Source organism: Heterocephalus glaber, unplaced genomic scaffold (assembly GCF_053883595.1).
Source record: "Heterocephalus glaber isolate CG9 unplaced genomic scaffold, H.glaber_assembly_v1.0 deba00001733, whole genome shotgun sequence".
Taxonomy (NCBI): domain Eukaryota; kingdom Metazoa; phylum Chordata; class Mammalia; order Rodentia; family Bathyergidae; genus Heterocephalus; species Heterocephalus glaber.
In genome coordinates this window covers 2,608,949-2,628,782 of record NW_028258444.1, presented here as the reverse complement: position 1 = coordinate 2,628,782, position 19,834 = coordinate 2,608,949, and positions in this window count along the sequence as shown.

The following is a 19,834-nucleotide window of genomic DNA, read 5'->3' as shown; positions in this document are numbered from 1 at the left end:
GACCTGTGTGCAGCTGAAAAGAATGCATATTCTGATTTTGTCTTGTAGACTGCTCTGCAAACATCTATTAATTCCATTTGTTCAATAGCTTGGTTTAGTTCTAGAATTTTATTGTTAATTTTTTGTCTAGATGATCTGTCTATTTGTGATAGAGGGGTGTTGAGGTCCCCCACTACAATTGTATTAGTGCTTATTTGTTTTTTTATGCTCATTAATATTTGTTTTGTATATTTGTGGGCATTCGTATTTGGTGCATATATATTTATGACTGTCATCTCTTCCTCTTGGATTGTTCCCTTCACAAGGATGTAGTGACCATCTTTGTCTCTCTTAATTAGTTTTGATTTGAAATCTACTTTGTCTCCAAATAAGATTGCTATGCCTACTTTTTTCTGGGTTCCCGTTGCATGGAGAACTGTTTTCCATCCTTTTACTTTCAGTCTATGAAGTGTTTTTTTTTTTTTTTTTGTACCAAGTATTGAACTTGGGTCCTTGTGCTTGCAAGTCAGGCAGCAGAACCACTGAGCTAAATCCTTGGCCCTTATGAATTTTTTTTGAGTTAGGTGTGTTTCTTGTATACAGCATATTTTTGGATTTTGCTTCTTAATCCATTCTGCTAATCTATTTCTTTTGATTAGTGAATTGATGCCATTCACATTGATGGTTATAATTGATAGATATTGACTCATCCTTTTCATGATGTTTTACTGTTGTTGGCTCTTTTATTTTTTATTTTTCCCCCCTTTTCCTTTAGTGTCTTACCTTGCCTGTTGGCTTTCCTCTGTTGATCCTCATGGAGTTATGACCTTCATTTTCTTTTTCTAGGATATTGTTTAGAATTGTTTGGAGTGCTGGTTTGGTGTTCATGAAATTTCTCAGGTGTTTTTTGTCATGGAAGTATCTAATTTCCCCCATAGATTTTGAAAGATAATTTTGCAGGATACAACAGTGTAGGTTGAAAGTTATTTTGTTTTAGGGCTTGAAATACTTCACTCCATGTTCTCCTTGAATTGAGGGTTTGTGTTGAGAAGTCTGCTGTGATTCTGATGGGCTTTCCTTTGTAGGTGATTTGTTTCTTTTCTCTAACTGCTTGTAGGATTTTGTTTTTCTGTTTGGTTTCTGGGATCTTCACTAGTTTATGTTTAGGTGTAGATTTATTTTGATCATGGCTAGTTGGAGTTCTATATGCCTCACTTATCTGTATGTCCAATTCTCTACCTCTGTCTGGGAAGTTTTCTATTACTTCTGTGAACAGTTTTTTAATGTCAATTGTACTTTCTCCTGTTTTTTCATGGACTCCTATCAGTCTTATGTTATTCTTCTTTGCATCATCTAGCAGCTGCTGGATTGATTTCTCATGGTCCCTTGCTATTTTTAAGAAATCTCTGTTTTCATGGTCATTAACTGCAATCTTGTCTTCTATATCTGATATTCTATTTTCACATTCCCTTAATCTGCTGTGCATACTTTCAATGGAGTTTTTAATCCCCTGGATATCTGTTTGAATCTGTTTCATGGATTACATTTCTTTCCTATGTTGGGCAATCATGGTTTCCATTTCTTTTTTATGCTGGGCATCCATGGCTTCCATCATGGTTCTGAGCTCATCTATTTTTTAAAATCTGTTTCTGTTCTAGAGTCTTTAATAAGGTCTTTCAGGGAAATTATTTCTGTTTTGAATTTTTCTAGAGCCTCAGTCATCTGCTTTGTTACTTACTGTGCTATCAGCTCAGGGTGTCCAGGTAGTTGTTTATCATATTTTTCCACCTCATTTCCCCCAAAATTAGCTTTTGATGAGCTGGAAGTCTGTGTTTGTGTCCTGCTAAGGTGTCCTCTCATTTTTAATTCTGTTGTTGATGCTGTTTTTTCTTCAATTCCTGGGCTGATACTCCAGTATTTTTATTTTGAGTATCTTTATTACTGGTGTTTAGAGCCCCTTTGGAGTGATTGCTTCTCAGAGATATCTTCCAGGTATAGCTGGACTTTTTAGGCTTTGAGTCTCTAATGACTCTTAGGCAATCTCGTTTTCAGTATACCAGGGAGGACAACTGATTACATCAATCACAACACCTTAGCCCAATTGACACAATCATCTTCAAACACAGCTTAGAAAATGACAATCTGTCATAGCAGTTAATCTTTAACCGTGGGAGCTAGATCAAAATCTAGGGCCAGCCCAAAATATGTTTGTAGTAAGTAAACCCTTCAATATCTCAAATTTATCCTTCAGGATAAGTATTTAGCATGGGTTTGGGAGGGAGGGGTAGAGAGATAGAGGGAGAGGGAAAGGTTAGAGGTGAGGCTAGAGGACATGGGAAGATCATGCAAGTTGTGGGGATCTGTTGAAGACAGGAGGTAAAGGCAGAGCAAAAGAACAGAAACAAGTACAGAACAAACTGACAACAATAGGTAAGCTAGAAATTGTATTTACCTTCCGATAAAAGAGACAGTCGAGAGGGCAGAGAAAGAGAAAAACTTCAGAATGGGACAGGAACAGGAACAAAGAGGGAGAGAAATATAGAGCCTGAAGGGATAGAGAGAGAAAAAGAAAAGAAAGAAGACTATATATATAAAGGTCTCCCACAGGATATGTCTCTGCTGTCCTGGTAGCCAATGTGGGCAGCAGTGTGCGGGTCTAAGTATATTAGTCTCAGCAAGCCAGCTATAGTCTATTGAGATTCAGGCTGATTTCTGGCTGCAAGGTCCAAGTTGAGCTCCCTGACCTCCTGCAGGATTAAACTCTGCAAGGTTCTACTGCAGGTTCCAGCTGTCCTCCTTTCATGTGAATCCGGGTTTCTATGGGAGGTGCTGATCCCACCAACTTACCAACCACAATGGCCCAGTGTGCTTTTATTGAGTTTTTCTTCACTTTTTGAGTTCCTTCTTGCTTCTAAAATCTAACTTGTCACTAATGCCTGAAATTCAATCATTAGTGATAGAAACACTGTAGATTATTCCATAAAGGCAAATAATTCAAGAGTCAACTGTTGCTCATTACTTACTGTGAGTGTGTGTGTCTGTGTGTCTGTGTGTGCATGCACCATTATGAGAAGATGAAGCTTTTGGTAGAGGAAGGAGAAGAGCTACTAAAAGTGAGGAAAAAGTATCAAGAGAGAGGGAGGCAGAGGGCTTCTACAAGCAAGGGTAGGGTCTGTGTCTATGCTTTCTCCAAACCCTGCTAGCTACAGACATTTTCAAGAAGAAGCTCTTCTAAGAAAACATTTTAAAAATAGTTTTTTGTTCTTAAACTTAATTCCAAAATGGAATTTCTCCAATTTAAGGCCTTCCTGGAACATGGTAAGTACTGGCAAGTTTGATCCCTTCAAGCCTTTTCAAACTGGCCAGATCATTTGTTCAGAAGCAGCTAGATTTGTCTTCACCACATGAAAATGTTTGTCATTCTTCCGTCAATCTGTGGCAGGACATAGTTGTTATGGCTACCTTGACAATTAAGCCCACTTGGGCTTCCTAACTGAAGCTTCAAATAGTGGCATCTGTTCTTCATCATCTAAAATGTGGTCATTTTCCTGAAAGACCAAAGATGGTCAATTTATCCCTGAACTGAAAATCAATATGCCTCTAACCTCATGTGGCCCAGATTTTAGGAACAGCATCCGTGGTTTCATTCAGAAATGTTCCACCTTGCTGTAATTCTTGGAAAAATAGAGATCATTCCATACCCTGCTCTCCAGATGGTTCTGTCTTTAGTGGGAATCCAGCAGGGAGCCAGCAGCCTGCTTATTGGAACTGTTCTGGGGAAGCACTCTTCTAAGTGCACTGTCCATGTCCTGGCCCTGCATGCAAATGAAGATTCCGACTGCTCCTCGAGTGGTGACAGATGCTTCCTGGGCTGCATAGCTTCAAGTGATTTTTCACTGGTGGGAGGTTTCTGTGAGGAGTTAGAGCTCTCTGCTGCATGCTCTTATAGTGGTTTCTAGGGGGTCAATGGGGGAGGCAAACAGTAGAACTCCAGAAGCTTGAGCAGAGCTTCACACTTCCAAGCTTCAACTTGGCTTTTCTCCATAATAGCTCAGGTCTACTGAGTCACCCTGGAAGGAGTTGGCCAAGCACTAACATTCATACAGCTCCTACACAAGGCTCTACCTTCTTAATCACCTAGCTCGGGAGTTGATAGGCTCTGAGGTCCCAAATCTCCTTGACAATGGAAAACAAAGAGGTAGACATTCAGTGGTCCCACTTACAGCTAACCCCAGACCCAAGATTGTAAGGTTGAGTCTGAATGAGAGTGCAAACACTTGCCATAGATCTTCTCCCCAGCTTAGTGCGCAAACAGTGGGAGATAAACATCTATGCTAGCTATACCTGGAAAATAGAAGGAACTGAAACACAGCTAATACCTCAGTACCCTCAGTTACAACTAGAGGATGTGGCCTTACCTTCCCTACATTGGCAATCTGATGAGACTTGATACATCCTCATCTACCAGGGGACAATAAAACAGAGAGAGTACTATGAAAAAACAGAGATTTGAAAGGTACCTTAGAATCTCTGGTCTGGGTGATTGGTGAGGTCCTTCTACATAAGGCCAATCTGAAGGACTGAAGAGATTGTTGTCTTACCTAATTCACAGAAACCAACACAAGAAACAGGAAATGTGTTCCAAACAAAAGGAGATAAGTATCCAGAAAGCAATGCCAGTGAAATGGAGAAATGTAATTTACCCAACATGGAATTCAAAATCATGCTCAGTAAGGTCAGGAGAGCAATGCAAGAATACACTGAGACTTTCAACAAAGAGATAGAAAGGTTAAAAACGTGCCAGGCATAAACCACAGACTGAAGAATGATGTAACTAAACAAAACTATTCAATAGAAGGGTTTAACAGCAGACTGGGTTATTTAGAAGAAAGAATCAGTGAACTGGAATCCATTTCAATTGGTCATAAATATGTGGCTTTTTGCTGGATTGTGTTCTATTCCATTGGTTAGTGTGTCTGTTTTTAGGCTAGTACCTTATAGTTTTGATTGCTGTAGCCTCAGTTAGATCTAGGCATTAAAGGGAGGGAGCTGTAGCAATTGACCCCAGTGTGGAAAACTTAGTGACTTAGCAAGATCCTGCCTCAAAAAAAAAAAAAAATAAAAAGGACTGGGAATGTAGCTCAGTACAAAAGCCTCAGGTCCAAACACCAGTATTGGAAAAAAAATTCTTAGTTGATTCTTATATATCTGTTTTCTATGATAAATTCTCTACACAGTAAGTAACCAAAAATACAGTTAATAATACATAGATTTTTAAAGAGGGTTTGTTTTTTCACACAACACAAAAAGGTGAAGTAAAAGTTTCCCAGAAGTTGTGTAGCAGACCTCTGCTACTGTGGCCAGAAGGAGGTGACCTGTGGCTAAAGGAAAGAGTAGACAGATGAGTTGAGGTGGAAGACACAGAGAGGGAGAAGATTAGTTCACAATGGTTATGGCCTAAAGACCAGCAGGGAATATTCCTATTACTTTATGAAGGGTTTATAACTGCTTCCTCTGTGGGATTCTTCATGCTTTGCAACTTTTCTTCTGAGATTTATATAGCAGTGAAAGAAAAATAAATTCTTCCTGAAAGTTTAAGATGTGAGGTAATAGAATCGCCTTTAACTGTACATGAAGTAAGCAACCTCAGAAACTTGATAAGGCTAATCAAATCCTCTGATTCTTCTTCCGCTACAGATTTATGTTTGAACTTCTAGCTTAACTCTTTATTAGCCTTTATTATTATTGTTTCTAATTAAAATACACAGAACCTATTTGAGGTAACAAGTGAAAGTATTAACCAGAATTTTACAATTTCCTATGAAGTAAGGTCTGCTGAAGTAAATTTTAAAGATGAAAGAGGGCATTGGGTACTGAAGGGAGCAGAATGTGAGAACAGAAGATAGATTTCATCCTAGTCACAGTTGTGTCCAGCACAAATCTCTTATCTATTCCTGTGGTAGCCAGTCATGGAATTGGGTTCTTTGCTTTTTCTTTCCAGGCAGTAGACATACACCCAGTATGCATCCCCAGCTCATGTCCTGTTACTCTCCTATAGAGAGCAACTGGCCCTCCTTGCAGGTCTCACAGGAGGCTGCATGACTACCCTGTGTACCCTCATTATCCCCTGTAGTCCTGCTCACTGGAAGCAGCATTTTCAAATGCTTTGGGGTTTGTTCATGAGTTTCTCTCAGTGTCTCCATGGGGTTTCTGTTTCTGATACTAATCATAACCTGGTATGGCAAGTAGTATGTTACATCCATATTAAAGCCTAATGTTGTTTATCTTAAAGTGGCATTTTATTTTTGTAGTGCCTACCATTTGTTGATTTTTTATTCTACTTGTTAAATAAATATAGAATAAAATTTCTAGAATAATTGAATAACAAGAGTCATATGGTGGCCTGAAAAAACTGAAAAACCCCTATATTCTCTCCAGCACCATCACCACATGGTTAATTTTTAAATGAAAAAAAAAATTGGCAGTATTGGGATTGAACTCAGGGCCATTTGCACTGAGCTACACACAAAGCCATTTTAGTTTTATTTTTTATGTTGGCAAGGTAGCTAACTTGCCCAAGCTGGGATAGAATTTGCAATCTTTCTGCCTCAGCTTCCCAGAGTACAGGAGTTGCAGGTGTTTGCACCACTCCTGGCTGGTTTTTAAAATTTTGTGTTAAAGTTGTTGCTGTTGTTATATTTTATAGACATCATTGAAAGGAATAAATAAAGGCTGATATTCATTGAAATAGATCAAAACAAAAATTCTGAGAATTTTATTTAAAAAATCTGTGATGACCAGAAATTTAGATAAATTCTTCAGACAGCCTTGTCACTCATCTTGGTTACTTGCAGTGACTGATGTTTGTTTCCTTTTATTGCAACAACCATTTCTTCTGGTGATAGCCAGTAGTTGAACTAGCTTTCTTTATTTGCCAAAGACTAGATGACTTAATGAAACTGTGGTGTGTCATCATAATATTAACAATATGAAATTTTTGTCTGGTAGGGAATTTGCTCCAGGCCAGAAGACTTACAGTTGATGTTACCCGCCCTTTACTGAAAATTAACTCAAAACAGATCCATGATGGCTGGAAGAGACAGTTGTGGAGGATGAGCAGTGACCACTGGCCAGAGGAAGAGGGTGTGCAATGGCTTGTGGGCAGCTCAGAATGACGTCACTCCTGAGTCTTGCTGATGACCTGAATATATTGCCAGTACACTAACTAGAGATCATATTGATCAAATAATTTTGAACAAAATGTCACTGGGATAATATATATTGTAAATAAAATTAATATAAATAAATGGAGACTTCTGATTGTCTTTGCCTTAGAGGTGTGTCTATCTGGACACTTCAAAAGTTTCAAGTGATACAGCCTTTGCCTTTTAAAAAAGAAAAAATAAGTTATTGTTGGTTTGGCACAGGATTTCTCACTCAGAGCCTAGGAATTCCGTGATTTTCAGAAGCAAAGGTAGTGCTAGATCTCTATAAGTATTTAAGATGTGATATCAATGATTGTGCTTGCTTCGGCAGCACATATACTAAAATTGGAAATATCAGTGATCCTCTTCCAATGACAAAATTTTCATCAACCTCTTTTTAGAATACTACCTTACTGATCATGAATCTTCTTCTCCTTCCTCCACCACCTCCTCCTCCTCCTCCTCCTCCTCCTCCTCTCCTTCTTCTGGCTTTGGTTCCCCTTGGATCTGTGATGTTATTCTTATTTCATGAAATCAAGATTCCTTACCTTCAGGAGGCTGATTTACTGATTTGGAGACTGATTCTTCTTTGTCAGGCTATCAGTAAATCATCCAAGTTTATGTTTGTAAAATATCCTAGAATAATTTTAAGTGCAAACTGCATGGACAATACATTTTATTATACTGGAAAGAACCACAAGATGTTAGTCACTGCTGGTTGGATTCCTATGCTGTGAAGGATATTTTATTACTGTTCCCATATTTAGGAGGGTTCCCCAGTTTTTCCTGTCATAATTTAGAAGAACAAACCTCCATTCTCTTACAGTATGATCCTTCTGACCACAGAGACTCTGCTAATCTTGTGGAGATGGGGCTCTCCCATCTTCAAAAGTGCTGGGATCAAAGTCATCTGAAGATTTGTGCTCCCTTCACCTCTGATCTTTGGTGATAGCCAGGACAGAATAGTTATGTTTTTCAGTCTCAGAGGCATATGAATCCAAGAAGGAGCTGTGGGTTCAGTCTCCTGAAGCCACCATTGCTGTCCTTCCATTTTATCATAGCTTCTTTAGCTGACCTTCAACAAGAAGGTCACACCTGTAGTGAAAAGAATATATACCTCCTTACTCAACTGGAATGGACTTAGGAGTAGAGTACATGTAATTTTGTATTCTGCTTTTAACTTGACTCTTCTGCAATAATTTTTTTCAGGTACTTCAAAGTGTCTCATTGTATTAGAATGTAATTTAGCACCTTTAACTTTAGATTGACTGAGATAAATCTAGCTTGAAGAAATTCTTTCTCTCTCTCTCTTTCTTTTATTCTTTCAGGAATGAACCCTGAGTCATCTTCACGGAAAGCTCCATCTAGAGCTCTTTTTTCCATTATTAATATATTTTAGGTTACAGTTATATAAGTTGTTTAGTTTGTAATATTTTAAAATATGGGTTAACAATCATTTCTGTGATGATACACTTACTATTTGATGTTTAGATTTTATATACATATTTTATTTTAAAACATTGAATTGCTCTGAATACCTTGTTATGGTTTGTATCTAGATATCCCTTAATGCTTCATGTGCTCATAGGTGGGACTTTTGGAAGGTGGCTGGGTTTAGGGTGTGTGAATTTGGATTAAGGGTGTGATGCCTGGTTTAGTCCACTAATTGGTTTAATATTGTTCTGGATATGGGTAATGGGAAGCCCCACCCTGGTCATGGGTGGCACCACTCAAAAGGCTTGTAGCCTACATGGGATAAAGTAAAGTGGGCTGTCTTTACAATCATGAACTGCTTTAATTTTACTTCCACTAAAACAAGTAGCAGTTAAATAGGCCAACTGAAGCTAGAATAGTAGAGAATTTGTTGCCACGATGGGGCATCACTTGGAAAATAATTAAAAATAATGAAAAAATTAAGATTAAGAGGAATCTCCCCACTAGTAGAGTAAAGTGAGTTTATCATACATGAGAGAAAGATCTAGTGCTCAATATAATTGCAAAAATTTCAATAATAATTGCCATTTATTGAGAAGTATGGATAAGTGCTTTTCCAAGTGTTTTACATGTGTTCTTTCATTAATCCTTACAATCGGACACAGGGGAGACTTGTGATTTTCATATGCATGGAAACTGAGTGCAGATTTGAAATACCTTGCCAAAGTTCAGATAAAGGAAAAAGACAGAACACAAACTCAAGTCCCTTACTTTAGGAGACATGTTCTCTATCAATATAGTATACCCCAAAGATACATGTCTGTGGTCTATTCATTCTGCACATGGGCTTAAGTGTATATCTAAAAACTTGAATTAACATCACTTTTAAATCTCTGACTCTATATGCCAGATCAGGCAAAATAACTCTTCATATACATTAAAGGGTAATGAGTGAACTTGACATAGCATACAAGAAAGAATAACTGTATGCTTCATGTTTTACTAGGACATCTAACACCAAATGTACAAATGCATGATATGAAAAAAAGGTTGGCATTGACATCTGTCTGATTTCTGAGCTAGTACTTTAGCTGACTTTACCACATGAGTAGAATTTAATAGAACTGATAGACTAGCCTGACAGTTTGGAGGTATGGCTTTTAATCCAAGTGCAACCATCAATCCTTTAAACAAATTATTTAGCCTTCTGTACTTTAGTTTTTTTATTTGTCACATGAATACATGCTCTTCATTTAACCACAGGGTTCTTCCGAGCTTGAAATGAATGTGGTCTATGAAAGCTAAGTACTACTTAAGTGTTTAGCACTATTAATCATTATTTTCCATCATTGAGTTTATTATGTATCTGCTATATGACCCAGCAGTATTCACAGTATAAGATCATCTTTCCTTTAATCATAATAATCCATCCTGAAACCAAAAAGGTTATTATTACCATTGGGGTTAATGCAATATTTTTAGAGATGACACAGTGAAAGAATGCTTAAACCTCTGAGAATATGTAAATGTTTTCTTTTCCTTTCTTCTAATATTTTAGTAACCATCAAGTGTTCTGGACAAATGCTCCTTCTGGGCCAGGTTCAGAGCTTTGGTGGTTCAGTTTCTCTTCTCTTGGAAACTTTGTGATGGTCTGTGTAACCAGAGCCCTCAGAACTCTTGTACACAATGTAGGAACAATGTCCAGTGTAGCTGTTGGTGGAATTCTTATTTGTCTTTAAACCCAATTTAGTTGCCACAAGAATGGTCAGGCTTCTCTTAAGCTGAAGCTGGGGAAATTTCCACACAAATGCTGAAGGAGATCCTCTGAAGCCCTGTGTCCTTCACTCCAGGAAAGACTGGGGAAAGGAAGAAATGACTTGAGGGAGAGGGAGAACAAAAGGGAGAGGAATGGGGAGGGGAGGGAGAGGCTTATCAGAAGTAGAATTAAAGCTAACACCTAAAACTGTCAACTCTAAAGAAAACAGGCTGGGACTACTTTATTTCTTAACTTCCAAGACCCAGATCATCAGATTATAAGTGTTTTAGTAAATGATTTGAGGAAGGAATAAACACATTCAGCCCAAGAAAACTCATTCCTGTTGCTCAAGAAAACAAATTAAATGAGGCCAAAGTTAGAAAATGAGGATTCTGGATTCTTCTCCTTATAACCTGTGTATTTATTGAGCTTCCTAACCTTAAATTTCTCATCTGTATAATGAAGATTAAACTATCTCGCATAGAAGTGACTAGGAGATCTATCTAAAAATGCAAACTCAACCAAAACAGTCTTGCTTAAAACCTTATAGTCTCCAGGCACAAGTTCAGGTTCCCTCGTGAAGCACAAAAACCTTCCATCATCTGGCTTCTGACTTTTCTCTCAGGAAGAGCTTATTGGACAAATAAAATCTTAAGTTGCAAAGTAAAGTGACTGAAGGATTTAGAAGCCATTAGAGTTGGCTGAAGGAAAAATCATGAATATGTAGAATGAATAGTTTTTATAATATTAAATCAGCAATGGGACTGCAGAGGTTAGGAATTTATCCATTGCAAATAACAGAAAACATTACTACAGTGATTGAAATAAATGGGGGAGGAACATCAAGTACAGAACCGCGGTAGAGAAACAAATTGGCATGTTCTAGGAAGAAAGCAATCAATGAGGAGGAAAACACAAGGCTGGGGAAGAGGACAGGCTCAGACCAAATCACGTATAATGTTGAATGCCCATAACAAGCAGTTTGAATTTTATGTTGGATGCTGAAGGATAAGGATGAAGGGTCTTCAAGCCAGTCAGTAGAAATATGTAGTTTGAATTGAATATTATTGAATTAATTATTAATTAATTATTAAAATATTGAATTAATATTTTTATGCTGCTGGGACAAAATGTTTGACATACAAAATGTAAAAGAGGAAGGTTTATTTGGCTGATGGTTTCAAGAGTGTTGGTTCATGGCCAGCAGGAGTCAAGGCAGAGTCATCGTGACAAAAGGGTATAGCAGAGGAGAGCTCTCCTCCTTATTTGCTAAGGAGGCTTTCTTCTAGTGCATGCTTTTGGCTCCTTTGTCAAATATCAGATACCTGAATGTGTCTGGAGATTTGTACGTTCTCTATTCTGTTCCTCTGCTCTTAAAGTTTGTTTTTGTGCCAGTACCATATTAGTTTTATCATTGCAGATTTGTAGAGTAATTTGAAATCTGAGATTTTGATGCCTTCTGTTATGCTCTTATTACACATCATTGCTTTTGGTATTCTGGGTAGCTTCTAGTTCCATATTAGGGTTGTTTTCTCTAAATTCTGTGAGGAATGCTATTGGTATTTTCATTGGGATTACATTAAATCTATATATCAATTTTGTGACTCTGGCCATTTTGAGTGTATTGGTTCTGTCTAACCAGGATGTTTTTCTATTTTAAGATGTCCTCTTTGATCTCATTTTATAGAATATTGTAGTTTTCATATTAGAGGTCTTACAGTTCCTTGAGTAGGTCAATTCCTAGGTATGTAATTGTTATGTTATTTTGAATAGTATTTTTTCCTTAATTTTTCTTTTTCTGTGAGTTTATCACTGGTATACAAGAATGCTATTGATTTTTGTTTTTGGATTTTTTTTATTTTGCTACATTGTTGAATTTGGTTAATACAAGAAGTCTTTTGGAGTAATTTTTGGAAAGGATCATGCCCTCTGCAAATAATGATAATTTGACTTGTTTCTTTCCTATAAATACCCCTTTTATTTCTTTCTCTTGCTTGATTGTTCTGGGTAATATTTTGAGTATTATATTGATCAGGAGTGGTGATAATGGAATCCTTATCTTGTGTCTGATTTTAGAGGAAAAGCTTTTTAGAGTTTCCCTATTTAATATGATGTTGGCAGTAGGTTTGTCATTAAATGATTTTTATCAGAATGAAACAAGATATTTGAAACAACTATTGAAACAACAACTATTTCTTTCAGGTTTTTTTTATCATGAATGGATATTGCATTTTGTTGAAGGTTTTTTTTCTTTGTCTATTGAGATCATCATGTCATCTTTGTCCTTGATTCTGTTTATGTGATATATTATATTTGTTAATTTGTATATGTTGAGCTATCTCTGAATCCTTGGGTTAAAGCTACTTTTTCATGATGTATGACCTTTTTGATGATTTGTTGCATTCTTTTGCCAATATTTTGTTGAGGATTTTTGCATCTATTTTAATTAAAAAACATTGGCCAGTGGTTCTCTTTTCTGGTTTTATCCTTGTGTGGTTTTGGAGTTAGGGTAATGATAGCTTCCAGGAATGACTTTGGAAGTTAATTTCAAACTCATTAAATGGTTTGAGGAGTATTGATGTTTCATCTTCCCTGAAGTTGTAAAGGAATCCTGATGTGTCTCCATTAGAACCTGTGTTTTCTTAGTTGGTAGGTTTTGAATTACTGCTTCAATGTCATTGCCTGTTGTTGGATTATTCAGTTTTTAAATCATGGGTTAGCTTTGATAATTCATATGTATCTAGGAATCTATCAATTTCTTCTGAATTCTTCAACTTATGGAGTACAGGTTTTCAAAGTAGTTGCTAATAATCTTGTTGATTTTGATAGTGTCCACTGTCATTTACCCTTTTTATTTCTAATAGTGTTGATTTGGGTCTTTTCTTTCTTTGAGGGGGGAATGGTTACAGGATCATCTATTTTGTTTATTCTTTCAAACAACTGGCCCTTTGTCAGTTTATTGTTTATTCTTTCAAAAAAATGGCCTTTTGTCATGACTTGTGTCTAGATGTCCCCTCAAAGTCTCATGGAGTCATAGTGAGGGCTTTTCAGAGGTGGCTGGATCTAGAGGGTGCTGTGATGGGATCAAGAGGGTGCAATTACTAAAGCAATCCACTGATTGGATTGGGCACAGCCCTAATCCAGGTATCCCAGATAGAGTATAAATGGGGCAGAAAGAAGCTGCTAAGGTCTTTTGCTTGCTTTGGTACCTTCTGCCCACCATGAATGATTTCTCCTCTACAATGTCTGTCTGCCATGCCACCCTGTCTCAGAGCCAGCTAGCTATGCACTGGAACCTCTACAAACTTTGAGCCAAATAAACCTTTCCTCCTTTAACTTGGATGTTTGATGTTTTGTCTCAACAATGAGAAAAGTAACCAAAACAAAATTTGATATCAGAGAAATACCTGACCATGTAGTTCAGGAGCCTTTGGGACTGGCTTGTGAGAAGAGTCAGGAAAGGTTTGGAGATGCCAGCTGAAAAAGTAGAGCCAGAATGCCTTAAAATGTACTTGATAGGATATTCTGGTCAGTGCTCAGAAGACCAGAATGCTGATATAAATGCTGTTTGTAAAGACCAGGTTCAGGAGGTTTCTGCTGGGAAGAAGGACTGCACTGGCTATTCTATTCCAGATGATGTGTATTATGATTTGGCTGAAAATTTGACTGCATTTTGCTCCTGTCCAGAGACTTTGCCTGAGACTGAGATTAAGGGCAGCAGACAAGTTAATTTTGCAGAAGAAATTTCAAGGCAATTTAATATTGAGGTGGTGGCATGGCTAATTTGGGAGGCTTTTAACTAAATTTATGTTGAAAATCAAGAGCAAAGAGCCCAGAAGAATAATCCAAAACATTGTGAATTTGTCTAGAAAGGATGCTCCAGTAAAGTTGCAATCTGAAAAGATGGAAAAGAGGAGAAATTGGTCACTGAAAAGACCAGCAAGAGAAAGCCAAGTTCTCCAGAAGACAACAGAAAAGATGGCCTGAGGACAACACAAGAAGCAGCAGGACTCCAGCCTCTGCAGCCTCAGAGTTGCAAAGGTGAAAGACTGCTTTGAGAAGAAAGCCCTAGAGCACCATGTTCCAGAATGGCAGTGGCCTAGAGAATTTGTTCCTTGGAATTTTGCTCAGTGATTTAGGCACTGTACCCCTACAGCCAAGATAGAAGGAATCCTGGCTACTGCTCCAGCTGGTGGCAGACCTTGGCATGATCCATGTGACCCCAGTTTTAGGTGCATACAGAATGCAAGAGTTGTGGGATCAGGAAGGCTTCCACTTAGATATCAAAAGAAGACCTAGGAGGCCAGGCAATATGCTCCTGTGAGGACAGTTCATGAAGCTGTGAGTGTGAAGCTGAAGGTGCAGTGGAGACCCCAGAAGTTTGGAGAAGCCAAGAACATGTATCATCTAAGGAAAACTGCAAGAAGGGAGGTGAGCCGGCCCAAGAGGGCAGCTATGAGAGCTATATCCACTGGCAGTGCCATAGGGGTGGAGCCTTCCAAGCCCTTTGGAGTTTACATCTTGTCACAGATTGCCTTGAATGCTGGATATGGAACTACAGGACTTAATGTTTGCCCTGCTGGATTTTGGACTTGCTTTGGTCCCATTCCTTTGTACCTCTCTATTTGTACCTATTTCTACCTTGGTACCTATTTGTACCTTTGTAACTTGCTACAAATAGACATGGAAATGTTTATCTTGTACCACTGAATGTTGGAAGTTTTAATTTTCTGTTCATTTATACAGACAGTCACAGCTATGAGTTTGCTTTAAATCTCAAAGGAGACTTTGAACTTGGACTTTTCAGCAATGCTGAAACTGTTGGGACTTTGGCAACTCTTGGAGATGGACTAAATGCCTTTTGCATAAAGGGACGTACATGAGTCTTTGGGGACCCAGGGGTAGAATGTAATGGTTTGTGTCTAGATGTCCCCCGAAGTCTCATGCAGTCATAGTAGGAGCTTTTCAGAGGTGGCTGGATCTAGAGTGTATGGTGCTGGGATCAAAGGTGTGTGATTACTAAATCAGCCCATTGATTGGTTTGTCATAATTCTGGCTAGGATTAAGGATGTGAGTGCTGCATCTGCCCTAGGGTGGGTAGCCTGCATAAAAATTTAAGAGACAGACAGAAGGCTAATGTGCTCTTACTTCCCTGCTTTCTGTGGACTATTTCTGCCCCTCTGCCATGCCACCTTGCCTTGGAGCTAGCTGACTATGAACTGAAACCTCTATGAACTGAGCCAAATAAATCTTTCCTCCTTTAACTTTTGGTATTGGGTATTTTGTCTCAGCAACAAAAAAAGTAAATAAGACATCCTTTGATTCATTGATTGTTTTTATTGCTTTTTAATCTTAATTTTATTAGTTTCTACTCTGATCTTTATAATTTCCTTTCTTGTACTAGATTGGGATTTAGATTGTTGTTGTTTTTCTGGGACATTGAGGTACATCATTAGGTTATTTATTTGGGTTCACTCTGTTTTTCTGATGTGAGAATTCATTGCTACAAATTCCCCTGTTAGAACTGCTTTCATTATGTCCTACTAGAGCTGGTATGCTGTACTGGCATTATCATTTGATTCTAGAAACTAATTTCTTCTTTGATATCTTCTGTGACCCATTGGTTATTCAAGAGTCTATCATTTAATCTCCATGCATTTGCATAATTTCTTTGGATTCTTTTGCTGTTAACTTCTAGTTTCATTGTGCTATGATCTGATAATATCCATGGGATAATTTTGATTCTTTTGCATGTACTTAAGCATGATTTATTGGCTAGTCTATTTGGAGAAATTTCCAGGTGCTGCTGAATGAATGTGTCTTCTGTGGTTTTGGGGATTTTTTTATTAATTCCTTTTGTTTAAATGTTTGGTTTAACTATGATATTTCTTTATTGATTTTTGTCTAGTTGATCTGTCTACTTGTGCCAGTGGGGTATTGAGGTTCCCCACTATAATTGTACTGATGTCCATATAATAATTTATGTCTAGTAGTGTTTGTTTTATGAAGTTAGGTGCACCAGTGTTCAGTGCATATATGTTTATAATTATTGTCTTTATAATTGCTGTTGAATTGTTCCTTTAAGCAATGTGTAGTGAATTTTGCCTTTTCTGATCAGTTTTTGCTTGAAGTCCACTTTGAAAATAGGATGGCTACTCCTGTTTATTTTTGGGTTCCTTTTGCATGCAATATTGTTTTCCATCCTTTGATTTTTAGTCTATGAATTTCTTTTTTGATTCAATGTGTTTCTTGTACATAGGATACTGGTAGATTTTGTTTTTGATCCATTCTGCCAATATGTGTCTTTGATTCAGGAATTGAGACCATTCACATTGAGAGTTATTGGAAGGTGTTGACTTCTTCCTGTTATTACATTATTTTCCTGTTGCTGATTCCTTTTTTCTTCTTTTCTTAACTGTGTACCCTGCCTTATGTATTCATTCCATTGTCGGGTTCATTGTCTCTTTTGAAGACAACCTTAAAAGGTTTTTGGAGTGCTGGTTTGATTTTCTCAAATTTCTTAAGGTGTTCTTTGTCATGGAAAGACCTTATTTCTCCATCAATTATGAAAAGTAGTTTTTCAGAATAAATCAGTTTGGGTTGGAAGTTGTTTCCTTTTAGAGCTTGAAACACATCATGCTTTCCTGGGCTTTAAGGTTGTGTTGAGAAGTCTGCTATAATTCTAGTGGATTTAACATAATTAGTGATTTACTGATTTTCTTTAACAGCTTTTCAGTTTCTATCCTTGTGTTGAAATTCTGGGATTTTGACTATGATGTAGCATGAAGATGTTCTTTTCTGATCATGGCCATTTGGGGTTTTATGCGCCTCATTTATCTGTATGCTAAATTCTTTCCTCATACTGAGGAAATGTTCTGCTATTATTTTTGGTCTTCTGATTTGTCATGAATTCTATTTAATCTTAGCCTAGTCTTCTTTGCATCACCTAACAGCCATTGGCTCCATTTTTCACATGCTCTTGCCATTTCTAAGGTATCTCTGATGACACCTAGGTCACCAGTGGCAGCCCTGTCTGCTAGTTCTGACTCTGTCTTCTCATTGGTCATTTCTGCTGCCCATACTTTCAATAGAATTTTTAATATTTGTGTTATGTCAGTGATTAAATTTTTTGGATTTAGGGGCATTTCAGATTTTGAATTTTCAAATTAAGTATGCTCAACCTGTAGAAACTAATTTAAATATCCCAACCTTGTACAGTGGACACTGTTACTATCCCTGTTTTATGAATGGAAACTGAGGCAGAAAGATTAAGTGACTAACTTAAAATCACAAAGTTAGGAAAAGGTGACTTTAGAGTTAGATTGGCACTTCTAACCAGTACTCCAAAATAATACTGAAAATACCTAACAGAGTATACAAAATTTAATCTACTTTCCTGACCTATGTTTTATCAAAGTTCTCTAAGGAGCCCATGCTTCAATTAGCCTGGGCTGTATACTAGTCTTCCACATCATCCATTCTCATCCTTCTATGCCTTTATTCATTGTATGCTTCCAAACCCAGAAAAATATAAATATGTTCATAAAGACTTAAGTGAATCATTATTTTCTTCATTTTTTAATCTTTAAAATTTTTATTAGTACATGTTCACAGTGCATAACAATTATATTAATTGTGAGGAGTTGGTAAATGATATATAATACGTCTTAATTCTTTTTACTTCCTTTCCCTTCCACTTCCTCCCCTGTCCCTCCATCTCTTCCAAAGGCAGAACATGTTGTGAGCCTCTTTGGACTTTCCAATGCTCTCTTAATGGTCTAATTACACCAATTACGATGTGTGTGAGTGTGTGTGTGTGTGTGTGTGTGAATGGGTCTATCTACCCAGTGGTTGCAAAAACCTTGTTTAATTGAGCCCCCAAAATTCTCTCTTGTGGAACTTATAGTGCAGAATTAAATATAGACACAGAAGTAAGTATGGTATAATAAAACTATTGCCGTAAAGAAGTTATATGTCATAGATTCTTGAATCAGACCATTTAAGTGCAAATTATGACCTTTCCATTTGTTTCTTAAACATAGAAAAGTTATTTCACCTTCTTTTGACTCAGTTTGTGCATTTGTAATATGCAGATGATGATATAACTACTTCATGGTGCTATTATGAAGATAAGGATTACAAGGCACATGTATGCACTTGGAACAATGAAACATAATATGCAACTGATAGTTTTGTTATTATTATTTCATTACCTTTATTACTGAAATATTTTCCAATGTGTCAAAGATGACTAAATTCTATTTTCAACACTTTTAAATATAAATGGTTGTATGTGTTTTTGAATAAATAATTCCCATTGATTTATTCATTAATTAAACAAATATTTATTTATTTATCTTTCTTTTTAAAAATTTATATATTAATTGGTACATTTTAGGTATACAATACATTTACATTTATCATTGGGTGTTTGTACCTGAACATGATATATCTTGGTTCTTATTTTTTTCCCCCTTACCTGTGCGCCCTTCACCCCCTCCACCCTTCCCTATTTACATAGACTTTGTTTCCATTTTTTTTTCTTTCACATAACTTTTCCTTTACTTTCTTCCCTTTCCCCTTCCCTTCCTTCCACCTCTCCACCTTTGGACCTTTTCCTATTTCAAATTATCAATTATTCATTTTAATCATTTTCATACCACCGCAATATATGTGCACCTATGTTTAGCGGCACAGTTTGTAATAGCTAAGGTTTGGAAACAGCCCAAGTGCCCATCAACTGGAAACTGGGTAAAGAAGATGTGATTTTTTAATAAAATGGAGTAGTACTCAGCCATGAAGAATGAGAAACTAGAGTCATTTATAGCTAAATAGATGCATATTGAGGCCATACTCTTAAGAGAAATAAATAGGACACACATGTGTAAATACCGAGTAGTATCTCTAGTGTGAGAAACTGAAAGTGTAAATAAGGATGAAAATGATTAAAACAAATATTTATTGTTTATCTACAATGTTCTTTTGATATGCTAGTTTCAGAGTTTTTATTGGTAAACCACATGGAAAAGATTTCTGTCCTCTCAGTGATCATAATCTCCGTAGTGTAGAGTAAGACTGTATTGTGAGGCACACATCCTGGGGCAGTGATAAGGAACATAACAAGGGAAGCACACAATGGAATGGGGATATGGAGAGATCTTTTGAGATCTGGGGGCAAGGATCATAATGCTGCCTAAATTAAACCCAGCAGCTATCTAGATCAGTATACCAGTGGATCACAAGACTAAATGTTTCAGCAGAATATTCCCAAGGTTTTGGAGGTCGGGCATGGCAGGGCCAATTTGGCAGCAGAGAGGGACAGGCTTAGACTTTAAAAGATCTTATGGGTATTTTGATTAGTTTTAGAATTTATTTTAAGGGAAATGGTCAGTTATTAAAGTCTTAATTAAAAGAATAACTTTATTAGAACTGTGTTTCAATAATATTGTTTGGGCTGACT